Source organism: Zea mays, chromosome 4 (assembly GCF_902167145.1).
Source record: "Zea mays cultivar B73 chromosome 4, Zm-B73-REFERENCE-NAM-5.0, whole genome shotgun sequence".
Classification (NCBI taxonomy): domain Eukaryota; kingdom Viridiplantae; phylum Streptophyta; class Magnoliopsida; order Poales; family Poaceae; genus Zea; species Zea mays.
The window spans coordinates 123,860,156-123,877,709 of record NC_050099.1 but is presented as its reverse complement, the minus strand read 5'-3'; positions in this window follow the sequence as shown (position 1 = coordinate 123,877,709).

Below are 17,554 nucleotides of genomic sequence, written 5' to 3'. Positions count from 1 at the left end.
TGGTCGATAAGGAAGCTTTTTGTGTTTGCTTGTTTTCATTATCCCTCACCGGTGCTGTGTTTGTATGGTATGCTGCCTTGCCACCTAATTATATTTATGCATGGGGATATCTAGAGCGTAAATTTCCTGAACATTTTTTCTCTAAAGAATATGAGTTAGAGTTAGTTAATTTAGCAGCACTACGACAAGGGCGGGATGAGTTGGTTAATAATTATATCCGGAGGTTCCGGGACACTTGAAATAGATGTTTCTAGATTCATGTTGCTGACAAACAACTAGCAGGGTTATCTTTAAATGGGTTGCGTTCATGTTCAAAGGAAAATTAGATGGTACCCAACTTTTACATTAACCCAATTACATCAGCGAGATTTAGCTTGTGAAATCTGAAGCAAATATACACCTAAAATAGCTCATCACAATGTTCATTTAGTCATGTGACCAGAGTAGTTAATATGACAAGCCACAAGAGGTGTATGTTGCTGAGCTAGTTTGGTCGACCAAGGACAAACCCCTATCTTGCTCCTCTTTGCAGCTAGTTCAAAAGAATCGGCAAGAAGAGGTTGAATTTACTTTTAATATTGCTAAATGTGATAAGATATTTGATGAATTACTAAAAAGTGGCAACATTAAAATTACTCATATTATTCCACCCACCGATGAATTGGAAAGACAAGCTTATTGTAAGTGGCATAATTCCTTTTCCCATGCTACTAATGATTGTAATGTATTTCATCGACATGTACAATTAACCATAAATGAGGACCGGTTAAGCTTCCAAGAAATGCAGGTTGACAAACAACCCTTCTCAATCAACGTGATAGATTTAAATGATAAAAGGGTCTTGGTTCGGTCAAAAGTGATCGATAAGTACAAAAAAGCATTGTCATCGGTGACCCTCGGGTCCTCGATGAGGGCAGGAGGGTCCTTTTTCGAGAGGTGGTGGCTTAAAAGACCCCTGATGGAGGGGAAATGCTAAAGATCACCATCAGAAATGAAGATACTAGGGGGACAAGCCCAATCGGACCACTGATCAAGGCTTCTAGTCTAGCGCCGTGTGAACGGTCCAGCAAACATATCGAATGGTCTGGGCAGCCGACAGATAGTCCAGGCCCTTCGGTCCGATGGTTCGCGAGCGACCAGAGATGCCCACAACCACGACAACGCACCTTCAACCCATGACAACCTGAGATAGGTACGCGAAAAAAGAATGTAGTTAAGGCACTGGTTGGCTAATTAAACTCGGTCCTACTTTTGATCAACTCCATTCTAAATATGTCAACAAAAAGGCTATTCCACGTGACCAGCCATCAAAACAACCACATTTGCCTGCCCTAGGGAGACAGGCGAAAGAAAATAGATCATCTCAGGAGGTAAGGCCGAATCAATCGGCTCGAGATGTACTCCAGCTAGTTCCAACCAAACCATCCACACTACGAGCATTATGGACACCTGCACCTAATTATGCTTCTATGTATCCACCAGCTTACCCACCTCTGTATGCATTTGCATACCCACCTTCACCATATATGCCTAGTCAGATGTGGAGGCATCTATGGTACACATACAATATCCTTATGTGATGCCACAGGCATGGAGGCATCCCAAGCTTTAGTATATTACCAATTGAGTGCTCCTCAATCTGGTCCCCAAGCACATGATCAGCAAGAATACCGAAATCCTTGGCCACAAAGGCCGACTAATATGGCAGGGGCATAGGGAGAAAATTCCCCCATTAGTGACACTTGCACCCGAGTTATTGGCTTCTAGTGCTAAAAATTAGAGAGAACAACAATCGATAATATTATTAAGGTAGGCACCACAGATGTCATCATTAATGATAACAACAACTGGCCAATGACCTTTGGTGAATCGGCCAAGGGAAATGAAATTTTTATGGCTAGTGATGATAAAACCAGTAGAAAAATACCCAACCCTAAGTATGCTATGCCCCATCAGGATTGGCACGCTCTCAAAAGAGCAAGCTCTAGCGCTTAAGAGCAAAAGAAAATAGGATAAAGGAAGCGGAACAATTTTTTAATGAGACACATCCAGAGTACCCATAGAAACTATGGAGACCAAAGGCCGTTGAAGCAAAGGCACAAGAAGCCATAATTGGCAAAAGGTATGTGGCAAAGCCCCCTACACAGCTTGCACACCGTCTAGCTCCTCTGGTAGACCATTCAGACCCATCACTAACAGTACGACTCCTATATTCGGACCATCCAAACTCGACTAGGGAGGACTGGAGGACATAAAGGAGGATGCTACTACACGTCCATCAAGCCCATTTGACAATCTTGATGATATAAATGATGAAGAGATGCTTGACTGCGAGGCATCCCCCGAATTACTTTGTATGGAAGTTAATATTATTACCTTTTCAGTCGATTATGATATTATTAATAATGATAAAATGTGATGACTCAGTTTGATTTTGTTCCTAAGGATGTGGTCTTCACCAAACCTAAGGAATTGGTCAATCATCTAAAGCCCCTTTTCGTGCACGACCATATTGATGGGACGCTGATTTCACACATGATGATTGATTGTTGTGTGGCTGTAAACTTAATGCCTTATTCTCTATACTGAAAGATGGGCAAGGAAGATAGCAGGCTGATCAGGACGGACATGACATTTAGCAGAGTCGATACTAAAAGTTTGATCAAGGCTAAGGGTGTCAAGTCCGTTGAGCTGACCATCAGAACCAAGACCCTCGTCGTTGCTTTCTTCATCGCCGAAGTAGAAGGCAATTATAGTGTTATTTTTGGTAGCGATTGGATACATGCCAGTCAATGTGTAGCTTCTACTTTACATCAGATGTTAATACAATGGGTAGGTGATAAAGTTGAAACTGTACATGTAGACGCACCAGCTTGCATTACTATGACTGATGTTCTTGTACTATGGACCTATGAATCTGCTAAGTGTCTGAGTGGAGTTGACTTCTCTGATTATCAGTTCATTAGTGTGTATAAAGGAGAGTTCACCCCCATTGTATTTCAACCAATGGAAAATCAGCTAAACCATAAATGAAATATAGCTCATATTTTAGGAAAAGAAATCGCACCTACTGGATGCACTAACAATCCAGACTAAGAGGTCGGACGGTCTAGATGTGAGTAGAGAGGGTATAAGATTCAAGTCAGCCTCATGGATGGTCCGGACCCAAAGTCCGGATGGTTCAATGTCGACCAGAGAGGGTTTCAAGTCAGGACGACCCTTTTGGACGGTCCGTGCCTAAAGGATGGATAGTCCGAAGGCACTCAGGAGTATCACTCTCTAGCCTGACCATCCAAGCACACAGGACGGACCGTCCAACTACGACTAGAGAGTGTCACCCTCCTCTAGTATGTATGCAATAGAGGAGTTTATGGAGTTAGACAAGATATGATAGGGGTTTACTTTGGTTGATCCATTGGAGGAAGTTGACATAGGAGATGCCAACACTCCAAGCTAGGCCAACTTTTGCAAACAAAACCTAGAATCTGATTCTAGGAATAAGATGTTTGGGTTATTACTAGAATACTCTACATGTATGCAATAATCCCCATGTTAGTATTTAATTAAGCCACCTACTTGTCCTTAATTTAGTAACACATGACTATTAGCACTTGACCATCAAGCTTCCAACTATAAAGTAATGTAGTAGAGTTATTTTGAAGATCACTTGGACCAAATTATTTAAAAGTTTATTTGACCCAAACAATTTTGAAGTTTTGCAAAGGATTACTTTAATGTTCTTGGTAATGGGCTATGCTCCGATGCCAGCTGCCACAGAACCTCCCAAGTTATATGTCCCACATACACCAATCTTTGCCATAATGGCCTTAGATGGCTATGCACATGCACTAGATAACTTAATAGGGTCTATCAAGTTCCATTGAACTCAACCTTACTTTTCCCATTAGATTGAACACAACCCATAAGCATGGACATTACAATAATTAATATTTTGTAAACATACATCAGAAATAGAGCGAAAGGCTTACAATAAGATAATTTAAATTCCAACATTTAAAGTTTACGATATAGAGAAAGTATTAGTTATTACAAGCCTTGATAGTTCAAAGTGCATAACACTTATTACATTACTTGGAAGGTAGCAATCTTCCCAAAAACACAAACACACACACACACATTACTCATCCTCTTCATAAGTTGGGACCACCTTAAGTCAACAAAAACAAATAGAATGCTGCTCATCACCTGCAACAACATGGGTTCAAAGAACCTTGAGTACGAAGGTACTTTCGCAGGCTTACCTAACCAAACAAAAGGACTCCAAGGATATGCTGGTTTTTAGAAATCAAGGTGAAGCTAAACAAGTTTCAAGAACTCTTTATGTAGAAAAGCTTACTAAAGTGAATCCTTAAACCATATTTTAACTTAGCAAGTTAAGTTCTTTCCTAGATCTAGATTTGTCTAATCTTGATCATTCACTTCTCCTATTCTAGCTTTCTTTTTTCCAATACTCGTTCCACTTATTAAACTACGATGTAGGGTAGACGATCTAGTCTTCATATCCGAGGAAGCAAAGATGATCCGAATCTATTTAACTAGCTAGGGATCTCTAACCACACGACATATATCGAACTTAATCCTTGCATATGCCAACCCACCCTGCTATTTCAACACCAGAACTGATTCTTGCCACCTGAGAGCATAGTACTCCACCATCCAATCTCTTGCCAAGAGGGTACAAGCTACTCTCGCCATCTCTCCACTCCTAGTATGTAACACCCTGTCACACCCGGTTTCGGTGGGCAGAACCGAGCGCATAGCATATGTGTGCCAAGATCCATTTCCACACATATGTTGACGTCACAAGTGTAATATATCAAAAGATAATGCAATAAAGGCGTAAAGAGAGTAGAGTACTTAATTACACCATCAGAACCATTGTATCTTTAACAAGTATCAATATCAAAGTAAGGCAGAATTAAATATGGGTAATCTCCCACAGGAAGAAGACCGACACATCGTTGGACTTAGAATTCATCGTCGAAATCTCCATCAAAGTCTTCTTCCTCACCATCTGATCAAGATATTAGCAAGGGTGAGCTCACTTATAGTCGGGGCTCAGCAAGTGGGGGAAAAATTAATGCAAGTTTAACAAGGTGAGGCTAGGGTTGAGTAGTAAGCATTTTAGTTGGTCAATATTTTATTAACAACACATGTCTTACTAATAAGTGTCTATCCCAAGTATTCCCATTAAACAAAGGTATAAGAGTATATCAAAAACACTTAAGTGAAACCACTTAAGCAAACCATTGGCAGATCATCGGATCTCGATTTATTGTTCATCTTTAAGTTCAATTATCATGTGAGGAGTCTAGGCTGCTCTTAACCGTGAGCATGACTGACATATCAGTTTTACACTTTGCAGAGGTGGCACATCTTTACCCATGAGTCACGATTCCCTTCTTGCCTAGGTTGATCAGACCCGTATTCACTTCCGAGGTGAATGGCTAGGGTCTCACTACGAGGCTTTTCCCTAGAGTCCTCAATATGCCAATGCTGGAAATGGTCAAACTGCATAGAGCACACCTAACGTAACCATCTTATAGTCCAGACTGCAGGGTAAAGCTTTGGGAACTATGCCCGTATCCAATCTGCCTGAGCCGGAACTATAATCGCTTGCTAGATGTCCCCGTTCCGTTCGACCACGACCATCACCCAATATAAGACTTCCTAGTTATTTAGCCAAGGGCGTCCCATACCACCCTCATGGTAGCATGTTTTCCCGTGTGGTCACTCCATGTTCCAATTAATATGCAATAATTTTGTTTAACCATCGGGTTAACATCATAATACCAATTTCATTTACGGAACATTAATATCATAAACGAGAGTGATGTAACCATTATTAAGTTGATCGGTAGCATCAATTTGCAAAGCATAGTATTTTCCCAGGGTAATCAAGGAATATAGTTGGTAAATCTAGAAAATCCTTAAATAGGTAAATCCCATCAAATTATGCAGTATATCCAAAAAGTAAACATTATTATATGCATTAATTGGGTACAAATAGAATATGCAGAGGAAGAATCCACTTGCCTTGCTCGAACTTGTCCTGCGGGTCGTCCTCAAATGTGTTAGGCTCGTCTACCTCACAGTCCACTTCTAGCATCGATTCGCGTATCGCACATACAAAGAATACGTACGCCAAATAAATAAACATAAACCAGTACAAGGGTAATCTTTCACCATTACATTCATCACACTTATCATACTCATAAATACGTCCTAAAGTGTAATTACTTATTAATTCATTATGACTATTAATGCGAGTCATTAATGGTGAAATTATGAGTAGGTGCTATAATAATAGTTTTAACTAGTATTAATAAGTATTAACATCCTTTATGAAAATAAATGCTAATTATTACTAATAAATAGACTAATAGATTTTATTCTTTTTATTTCTAACTTGAATTGTTGCGTATAGCTAAAATGAATCTACTAACATTAATATTCTAAAACTCAACATAAATCACCAATTGGACTTTTTATAACATAAGCAGGTTTATTTTGACATAAACAAGTATTTTACTAATTCTAAGAATTTAAGTGCTATACTTATGGACACCTTTAATTTGGCTAGTAAAAATCTATTTTCATTACTACTAGTGGTATTTTCTCCTTTCTTTCTAAAAGAAAGTATTATTAAAAATAATTGGATATAAATCATCTAAAATCATATAATGTTTATATGGCCATGAATTCTATACCATTTACTAATTCCATTAAAATGAACATATGATTATAATCCTCCAAATAATTTCCAAAGTTCATTGTGACCAAAATTAACTATAAAATTTCCTATCTAGTGTTTTTATCAACAACGTGTGACTACTAATTTTCATCATATTTCTCTCTAATCCAACATTCTAAAAGACATTGTATCGAATAACATGAATAATCATGGTGCACTACTTATCGCATATATCTACCAAAAATTCCATAGCGCACATACGTAAGAATTTCGAATCACTCATGTTCATATTACAACAAAATAAATATACAATTCATAAATTGAATCAAAAGTAATTCCGAAAATACACAAATATTTTGGGTCGTCTTCAACCTTGCGACGAACGGGCGGATGGCTTGGGCGTTCGTCTAGGTGAAGGCTCGGTACGACGGGTGCGTAGCTCCGGCGAGTTCCACAGGCTCCAATGATGGCGTGGCGAACTCCGGCGACGGCGGCGGTGGATCTAATGGCGAGGAGCTTGAGAGAGAGAATGGGGCGAGCTCGGGTAGGAAGGAGAAGAGAGAGGAGCTCGGTTTTTATAGAGGAGAGGGAGGGGAGAGGAAAGGTCGACCGGGGAAGAGATCAATGGCTGGTGGGTTCTTCATGGCGCCATAGATGCGTCAGTTTCAAAGGAGAGTAATGGGGGAGGGAGAAGAAATGGCCGCAGGATCTTCATGGCGCGGGTGGCGCGATCGGCATCGGTTCCTAGTGCGGTGCCTTGGCACGGGTCGCAGGGTCGGGCTGCTCGGCTGCGGTCGGGGCCGACGCTCGGCAGTCGGGGTCGCGGGGCTGGCATGGCAGCGGCGCCTGGATGCGGCGGGGCTCCTGGCGCGTGGGGCTCTAGGTGTAGGGGCGCGCTCGGCGGCTCGGGTCAGGGGCGCGCGACTCGCGGCGGGGAAGGTGCCTGGCACGGGACTTCCTGGCGGCGTGCGCGATAGAGAGGAAAGGCAGAGGGCGTGGGGTGGAGAGAGAGAAAGGGGAGAGAAGGAGAATAAAGGTGGCGGCGGCTGACTTGGGAGAACCAGGGGGAGGCGAGGCTAAGGGATTAGATGGGCCCCTAGTGGCCTTAGGGTTAGGGTTAGGGTTTTGTTGTTTTTTTTCTAAATTCGAAATACATTTTTAAATAACTCTAAAATTCATAATAATTAAACCAAAACTATTTATAAATGAAATATTTATTTTTAGACTAATAATTATTATATTATTTATTAGGATTTTCCTATAAGAAGAAATGTTATTAAATATCCAAAAAATCAATCATGCACAATGAAAAATTATTCAAAATGCATATAGATAACAAACACTTTAAATGAAAATTTAATACCCTAATTACCATAAATAACTAAATGCAATATTTTTAGTTGATGGTTTTTATAGTGTTACAAACCTACCCCTCTTAAAAGAATCTCGTCCTCGAGATTAAGAAACTTCCGAGAATAACTGGGGGAATTCTGCTCTGAGTTCATCTTCTCTTTCCCAAGTGGCCTCATCTTCCGAATGATGACTCCACTAAACCTTGCACATGTTAATGACTTTACTCCGTGTAATTCTGCGAGATGTTTCCAGAATCCTGACAGGGTACTCCGAATAAGTCAAATCCTCATTAACATTTAGTTCTTCCATGGGTAACTGTTCCTCCGGTACTCTCAAGCACTTCTTGAGTTGTGACACGTGAAATACGTCATGCACATCCGATAAACTATCGGTTAGCTCCAATTGATATGCTACTTATCCTTTTCTTTCCAAAATTTTGAATGGGCCAATGTAGCGAGGAGATAATTTTCCCTTAACCTTAAATATTTTCATTCCTCTCATCAGTGAAACTTTAAGGTATACGAAGTCTCCTACTTCGAATATCAATTCTCTTCTTCTATTGTCAGCATAGCTTTTTTGTCTTGACTTTGCTGTCTTCAAATTCTCTCTGATAATATGCACTTGCTTTTCTGCTTCTTGGAGAATTTATGGACCAAATATTTGACTTTCTCCGGTCTGATTCCAATAAAGCGGTGTTCTACACTTTCGTCCGTAAAGTGCCTCAAATGGTGCCATTTTTAGACTTGCTTGATAACTATTGTTATACGAGAATTCTGCATAAGGCAAACTTTTATCCCAGCTTTTACCATTCTTTAGAGCGCAAGCTCTTAGCATATTTTCCAACACATGGTTTGTTCTTTCCGTTTGCCCATCTGTTTGCAGATGATAAGCTAAACTAAAGTTTAGCTTGATATCCATGGACTCATGTAGTCTTTTCCAAAAGCGCGAGGTAAATTGGGTTCCTTGATCTGATACAATCTTCTTCGGTACTCCATGCAGACAAACAATCCTTGACATGTATAACTCTGCTAACTGGGCTCCTGAGTAAGTTGTCTTCGTAGGTATAAAGTGTGCCACTTTAGTCAACCTGTCTACTATGACCCATATTGAATCATAGCCATCCCGAGTACGGGGTAGTCCAACTATGAAATCCATATCGATTTCTTCCCATTTTCATTCCGGTACCTTGAGAGGTTGTAATAGTCCTGCTAGTCTTTGGTGTTCGACTTTAACTCGCTGACACACGTCGCATAATGCAACATGAGTAGCAACATCTCTTTTCAATCCATACCACCAATACTTTTCCTTTAGATCCTGGTACATCTTTGTGCTTCGTGGGTGAATTTAGTAAGTCGATTCATGAGCTTCTCTCAAAATAAGTTGGCGTAGGTGTTTGATTTCGGGTACATAGATTCTCTTCTTAAACCATACTGTGCCTTGATCATCTTCCGTGAAATCTGGGGCTTTACCCAACCCAATCAAACTTTTAATTTGGTTTCTTGAGTTAGTACCCTAGTAGGGTTAGGCAATTCTTATCTTAGAAAGCTAGGGTTTTGGGGTTTGGGTGCAAACAATATCCAAAACATGTCAAACTTTACCCAAGGGCTCTAATTATCATATTAAGCTTGCCCAAAAAGTTTTATGATTTTTGGAGCAATCAAGTAATTTCTAAAATTCCAAAAGACTAGGTTTAGGCCTTCTTAAATGTTAAATAATTCATGGTTGGGACTAAAAATCTTGGAATTATTTTTATTAAATACTAGAGAAATTTAGGAGTCTAGTAAAATTGGACCCATTATTTTATCATTTTCTAGAATTTCCTACAAATTTCCTAAGCCTGGAAGAAAAAGAAAAGGAAAAAGATTAAACAGTAATGGGCTCAAACCAGCCCAACTCAGCCCATAGACAGGTAAACACGCGCGCGCCCATGCCCGCAATGTCAACTTTGCATAGAGGACCTCGGCTATTTGAATAACCGGTTAAGAACCCTTGTGCACTATTCATTGTCTCTCTAACATTCACAGTTAGGCCCTCGGAGTTCTATTTCTTTACCGCGCCAAGTCCACGATGGTGAACAGCGATGAGCACACCTCCGGTGAACTTGTACTGGCTGAAAACGCAATGGCTAGGCTTCTCCTTTGTTCGACACCCAATTTCAATCCTGGCGACCCTAATCCCTTTACCAATTGCATGATTCTAGCCTGGAATCCCTTTGTCCACGACGATGGCGAAAACCGAGAACAACCCGATGTGTTCTTGGTGATTCAGGGCAGTCTAGTTCAATTAAATGGGTCTACAAGTAGCCGGGGACTTAAGGGAGGCTTGAACATCAAGCAGAGAAGTTTGAACTAACCTGCAGAGAGCTGGCCACGGTAAAGCGTTCACGACGGCGCGGAAAAAAGAATTGGGGGAAAAAGGAAATTGGGATGCTATGGTGGACGATCAGGGGGCGAGAGCTGGTGCACTGGGTGCATAATAACCTAGCAGACCTGGTTGATCACTCAATTTATAGAAGCCAACAATGGTGGCGTCCAATTTGGAGAAGGCGTGCTGGCGGCCGGAGAGAGGGGGAGTTTACTAACGCGAGCTATCATGGCGGTCTCTGGCTGAGGAGCTACGACGGTCATTGCTGAGTTATTACGGCTAGCAACGACGTGGTGAAAAGGGTCACGGCGTGACGCAATCACTACGACCAGCGTACACCTCGGCGATGCCCGCTCGACCACGTCGCCGGCAAGTGGGTACGACGTCTGAGCAACCACAGTGCCCCGACCACATCCACGACGAGATATTTTCACCCAGAGTGGTTATCCGCATGTTACTAGGCGCGGATCACAGCGCCGACGCGAATTCGGGCGCGGGGTCACTGGCGGCGAGGTGCACTTCACCTGAGATCTTCTTCAGGTCATTGTACCATTGGAACTCCATTCAGAGCGCCTGACAGAGCTAATTGAAGCGCTTTATTCTTCAATTTTTGTGTGACAACATGATCATCTGTCTGCAGAGAAATTGTTATCCTATAATCCATCTTTGTTTTTCTTATAGCATCCACAATCGAACATCCACTGGATCCTACTCAAAATGGATCACAAAGTTCATCTGACTTCACTGTCAGTCAAAATTCAGCCTTAGGACTGACTGACAGCTAGACTTCAGGTCCATTTATCTCCAAATTTTGTATGTCACCAATGCTTAGTCACATAAGCAAAGTTGTACTCCTATCATAGCTCTACAATTTTGACGTATTAACCCAGGGAAAAATCCTCATGAATTGAGAAATACAGGACTCCAAAGTTGGCTCAATTTCACTGAAATTCAGACTTAGCCACTTAGGATTTCTTGGATCTTTTGCAAATAAGCCCAATTTACTCCACATAACTTGAAAATCCTCCAATGTAAAGTTACTAAGTTTTTGATGTTCTATCACTTTGATATTTGCACTTTGGTCCAAAAGTGTATTGAATTTGAATCCACCCTTAGGGTACAATTAGGGTTTTCTAGGGTTTCTTTTAGGGTTTTGAGTACTTTAGGGTTTTTGTGCCACTCAAACCCATCACTCTTGATATCTTGTGAACATTTCTAATGACTTTTGAGATATTGCTCATCTTGGCTTCAATTTCATCCATAGGCCCTAATTCCAGGGTTAAGTACCCTACCCTAGTATTAAGTACACATTAAGTCACATCATCACAACTTGTTTTGAAATTTTACCTAGTGAATGCATTCTAGGTGTAACAAACAACATGAAATGTCAATGCACATGATGTTATGCTCAAGTTTTAGTGCCAGTAACACCAGGGGTGTGTAACACTATAAAAACCATAAACTAAAAATATTGCATTTAGTTATTTATGGTAATTAGGGTATTAAATTTTCATCTAAAGTGTTTGTTATCTATTTGTATTTTGAATAATTTTTTATTGCGCATGATTGATTTTTTGGATATTTAATAGCATTTCTTCTTATAGGAAAATCCTAATTAATAATACAATAATTATTAGTCTAAAAATAAATATTTTATTTATAAATAGTTTTGGTTTAATTATTATGAATTTTAGAGTTATTTAAAAATGTTTTTCAAATTTAGAAAAGAAAAAACAACAAAACCCTAACCCTAACCCTAAGGCCCTCTAGGGTCCCATCTAATCCCCTAGTCGCGCCTCCCCCTGGTTCTCCCAAGCTAGCCGCCGCCACCTTTCTTCTCCTTCTCTCCCCTTTCTCTCTCTCCACCCCGCGCCCTCTGCCTTTCCTCTCTATCGCGCGCGCTGCCAGGAAGTCCCGCGCCAGGCGCCTTCCCCGCCGCGAGTCGCGCGCCCCTGTCCTGAGCCGTCGAGCGCCTCTGAACCCATAGCCCCGCACGCCAGGAGCCTCGCCGCGTCCAGGCGCCACTTCTAGGCTGGCCCCGTGACCCTGACTGCCGAGCGCCGGCCCCGCCCACGGCCGAGCAGCCCGACCCCGCAACCCGTGCCAAGGCGCCGCACCAGGAACCGATGCCGACCGCGCCACCAGCGCCATGAAGATCCCACGACCGTTTCTTCTCCCTCCCCCATTACTCTCCTTTGAAACCGACACATCTATGGCGCCATGAAGAACCCGCCGACCATTGATCTCTTCCCCGGCCGACCTTCCCTCTCCCCTCCCTCTCCTCTATAAAAACCGAGCTCCTCTCTCTTCTCCTTCCTACCCGAGCTTGCCCCATTCTCTCTCTCTAGCTCCTCACCGTTAGAGCCACCGCCGCCGTCGCCGGAGTTCGCCACGCCGTCGCCGAAGCTCGTGCAACTCGCCGGAGCTACACACCCGTTGTACCAAGCCTTCACCTAGACGCACGCCCAAGCCATCCGCTGTTTGTTGCAAGGTTGAAGATGACCCAAAATATTTGTGTATTTTTGAAATTACTTTTGATTCGATTTATGAATTGTATATTTATTTTGTTGTAATATGAACATGTGTGATTCGGAATTCTTACGTATGTGCGCTATGGAATTTTTGGTAGATATATGCGATAAGTAGTGCACCGTGATTATTCATGTTATTCGATACAATGTCTTTTAGAGTGTTGGATTAGAGAGAAATATGACGAAAATTAGTAGTCACACGTTGTTGATAAAAACACTAGATAGGAAATTTTATATTTAACTTTGGTCACAATGAACTTTGGAAATTATTTGGAGGATTATAATCATAGGTTCATTTTAATGGAATTAGTAAATGGTATAGAATTCATGGCCATATAAACATTATATGATTTTAGATGATTTATATCCGATTATTTTTAATAATACTTTCTTTTATAAAGAAAGGAGAAAATACCACTAGTAGTAATGAAAATAGATTTTTACTAGCCAAATTAAAGTTGTCCATAAGTATAGCACTTAAATTCTTAGAATTAGTAAAATACTTGTTTAGGTCAAAATAAACCTGCTTATGTTATAAAAAGCACAATTGGTGATTTATGTTGAGCTTTAGAATATTAATGTTAGTAGATTCATTTTAGCTATACGCAACAATTCAAGTTAGAAATAAAAAGAATAAAATCTATTAGTCAATTTATTAGTATAATTAGCATTTATTTTCATAAAGGATGTTAATACGTATTAATACTTGTTAAAACTATTATTATAGCACCTACTCATAATTTCACCATTAATGACTCGCATTAAAAGCCATAATGAATTAATAAGTAATTACGCTTTAGGACATATTTATGAGTATGATAAGTGTGATGAATGTAATGGTGAATGATTACCTCTGTACTGATGTATGTTTATTTATTTGGCATACGTATTCTTTGTATGTGCGATACGCGAATCGATGCTAGAAGTGGACTGTGAGGTAGATGAGCCTAACACGTTCGAGGACGACCCGCAGGACACGTTCGAGCAAGGAAAGTGGATTCTCCCTCTGCATATTCTATTTGTACCCAATTAATGCATATAATAATGTTTAGTTTTTAGATATACTGCATAATATGATGGGATTTACCTATTTAAGGATTTCCTAGATTTACCAACTATATTCCTTTATTTCCCTGGAAAATACTATGCTTTGCAAATTGATGCTACCGCTCAACTTAATAATGGTTATGTCACTCATGTTTATGATATTAATGTTCCGTAAATGAAATTGGTATTATGATGTTAACCCGATGGTTAAACAAGATTATTGCATATTAATTGGAACATGGAGTGACCACCCGGGAAAACAGTGCTACCATGAGGGTGGTATGGGACGCCCTTGGCTAAATTACTAGGGAAGTCTTATGTTGGGTGCTGGTCGTGGTCGACCGGAACGGGGCATCTAGCAAGTGCTTATAGTTTCGACCCAGACAGATTGGATACGAGCATAGTTCCCAAAGCTTTACCCTGCAGTTTGGACTATAAGATGGTTAAGTTAGGTGTGCTCTATGCAGTTTTACCATTTCCATCATTTGCATATTGAGGACTCTAGGAAAAGCCTCATAGTGAGACCCTAGCCATTCACCTCAGAAGTGAATACGGGTCGGATCAACCTAGGCAAGAAGGGAATCGTGACTCATGGGGAAAGATGCGCGACCTCTGTAGAGTGTAAAACTGATATGTCAGCCGTGCTCACGGTTAAGAGCAGCCTGGACTCCTCACATGACAATTGAACTTAAAGATGGACAATAAATCGAGATCCGATGATCTGCCAATGGTTTGCTTAAGTGGTTTCACTTAAGTGTTTTTGATATACTCTTATACCTTTGTTTAATGGGAATACTTGGGATACACACTTATTAGTAAGACAAGTGTTGTTAATAAAATATTGACCAACTAAAATGCTTACTGCTCAACCCTAGCCTCACCTTGTTAAACTTGCATTAATTTTTCTCCCACTTGCTAAGCCCTGACCATAAGTGAGCTCACCCTTGCTAATATTTTGATCAGAGGGTGAGGAAGAAGACTTTGATGGAGATTTCAACGATGAATTCTAAGTCCAACAATGCGTCGGTCATCTTCCTGTAGGAGATTACCCATATTTAATTCCGCCTTACTTTGATGTTGATACTTGTTAAAGATACAATGATTCTGATGATGTAATAAAGTACTCTACTCTCTTTATGATTCTGATGATATATTACACTTGTGACGTCAACATATGTGTGGAAATGGATCTTGGCACACATATGCTATGCGCTCGGTTCTGCCCACCGGAACCGGGTGTAACAGAAGTGGTATCAAAGCTATGCTGACCCTAGGTCGTTAGACTAGTTAGAAATGGAAAGCCTAGTTTGTTCAAAACTTGCTAATTTCATTCTTATAAAAAAATTTTATCAGCCTTACCTCTTTAAATTTCAACTGAGTTGATACTTTCTCTTGTAGATGGTTCGTACCCTTCAAACCACCCGGGTCAACACCAACTATGCCCCTCCGCCACGACAAATTCCTATCTACCCAGTGGTAGTAGAGGAAGTTCCGGTGGATCTCCCTCGCATTCGAGTGGAGCATGGAGTCATCCTGGAGGACAGCTCGGAGGAACTTCTATCGACGCCCACCCCGTTGGCAGAGACACTAGCCTTCGCATCTAGGTCATCAACCTCGGCACCGCCTGCACCAGCTGTTCAAGCTCCTGCACCCGGAGGCGATGACCCAGACGACTCTAGGGATGACTATGATGAGGATGACGACGACGAGGAGGACGAAGAGGAACAAGTCAATGAGGAGGCCAACTATGCCCAGCAGGACTACTTCATGGGGTTTGGTCATGTCACCAAACATTACACATCAATGTTCGAGACGGGGCACTTCCCCAACCTGTTGCAAGATGTGCTGCACGCATTAGGAACCTACGTCCGCCCCCTGTACGAAACAAGGCGAGTGAGTGAGCCTCCCCGGGCTTGCTACTACATCACTCGCATCCACGTTAGGGTGATGGATGCAGGGGATAGAGGATAGGGGATTCATGACTCTGTCAGCTCATGAGTCCCTGACATCGCTATCCACCTACACTACTTCGGTCAGTGATGCTTCCAGACGGACCCTGTGGTCTCTCAGCCACACCTACTGGTAGCAGCTGCATGACACGAGGTTCAGACATCTTCCTCTGCGTCTGAGTGGAGGAAGCTAGACCAGCATCGTCCTAGGTGAAGCTGGTGAGGATCGCCTCAACACCCTAGCTAGTGTAGTGGCCGGTCTCAACACCGACCTGGACAGTGCCACCCTGGATCTCTCTAGGGTGCACTTGGAGCTGGAGGATGCCCATGCCAGGATTGTAGCCCTGGAAGCCCAACTTCCAAGATGGGATCCGCCTGAAGCCCAGGTCCCCGCCATGGCGTTGTCCCCGCCCCGTAAGAGGATTTGCTATAGGGAACCCGGATCCATCACCAGGCTGCTCTGAAAATTTTAAGCCTTGTTGTAATAAGATAGTCTTCACGTCAGATGATGAATACTCTCTTTTAAAGTTATCTTTATAATAATATCAACCATGTGATGGTGTTGATTGCTATGTTTGAGTTGGATTTTTGTTTGAGTGCAATGGTCTTATGGAATGATGGCCATAAGAACATATAAAAAACATAAACTTAAGCTATTCCCCTCTAGAATCTTTATTACTCCTCACTCCTCTAAGAAGTTCACTTTCTAACCAATCAGATGGTGAACGCCCGTTCAGGACCCAACAACAACAGGAATCAGCGTGGTCAACAGATACCACCACCACCGAACCCTAACATGGAACAGTTCATCGCCGCTCAGATGCAGCTTCTACAGGGACTCACTACATCTGTGCATTAGATTCAACAAAATAAGCAGAATCAGCAACACCAGCAGCAATAGCATTATGCACCCCGGCTAGAGATAAGCACCGAGATTTTATGAGTCATCACCCGTCAACGTTCTCTCATGCGGTTGATCCTTTGGATGCCGATGACTGGCTCAAGGTCATTGGAAAGAAGATGGATATCACCCAGTGCAACGACTGGGAGAAGGTCTTGTACGCCTCGGGAAGACTCGAGGGTTCAGCGTCCGATTGATGGGATGCCTTCACAGCGGCACACGCCAATGCTGATACAATAACCTGGCAGGAGTTCCAAGTGAACTTCCATGCTCATCATATTCCCTCGGGAATTATGAAGCTGAAGAAGAAAGAGTTCATTTCCCTTACTCAAGGGAATATGACTGTTAGTGAGTACCGTGATCGGTTCACTCAGCTTTCACGCTACGCAACAGATGAGGTGGATACCGATGAGAAGCACTAAGAGCGTTTCTTGGAAGGATTGATTGGACCTCTAAACTATCAACTGCAAAGTCATACCTTCTTCAATTTCCAGACTCTATTGAATAAGGCAATTGGCCTTGAAAGCAAAAGAAGGGAACTGTCTAACCACAAAAGGAAATTCCAAGGTAAGTCCAACAGGAACACCCGCCCGAAAAAAGCTCAAGGTTCTCAGTTCCGCTCTTGAAATCAGGGTGGAAATAATTATCAAGTGCAACGCTTTGGACAGCAAGGCCAGAGAAGCAATCAAAGTCA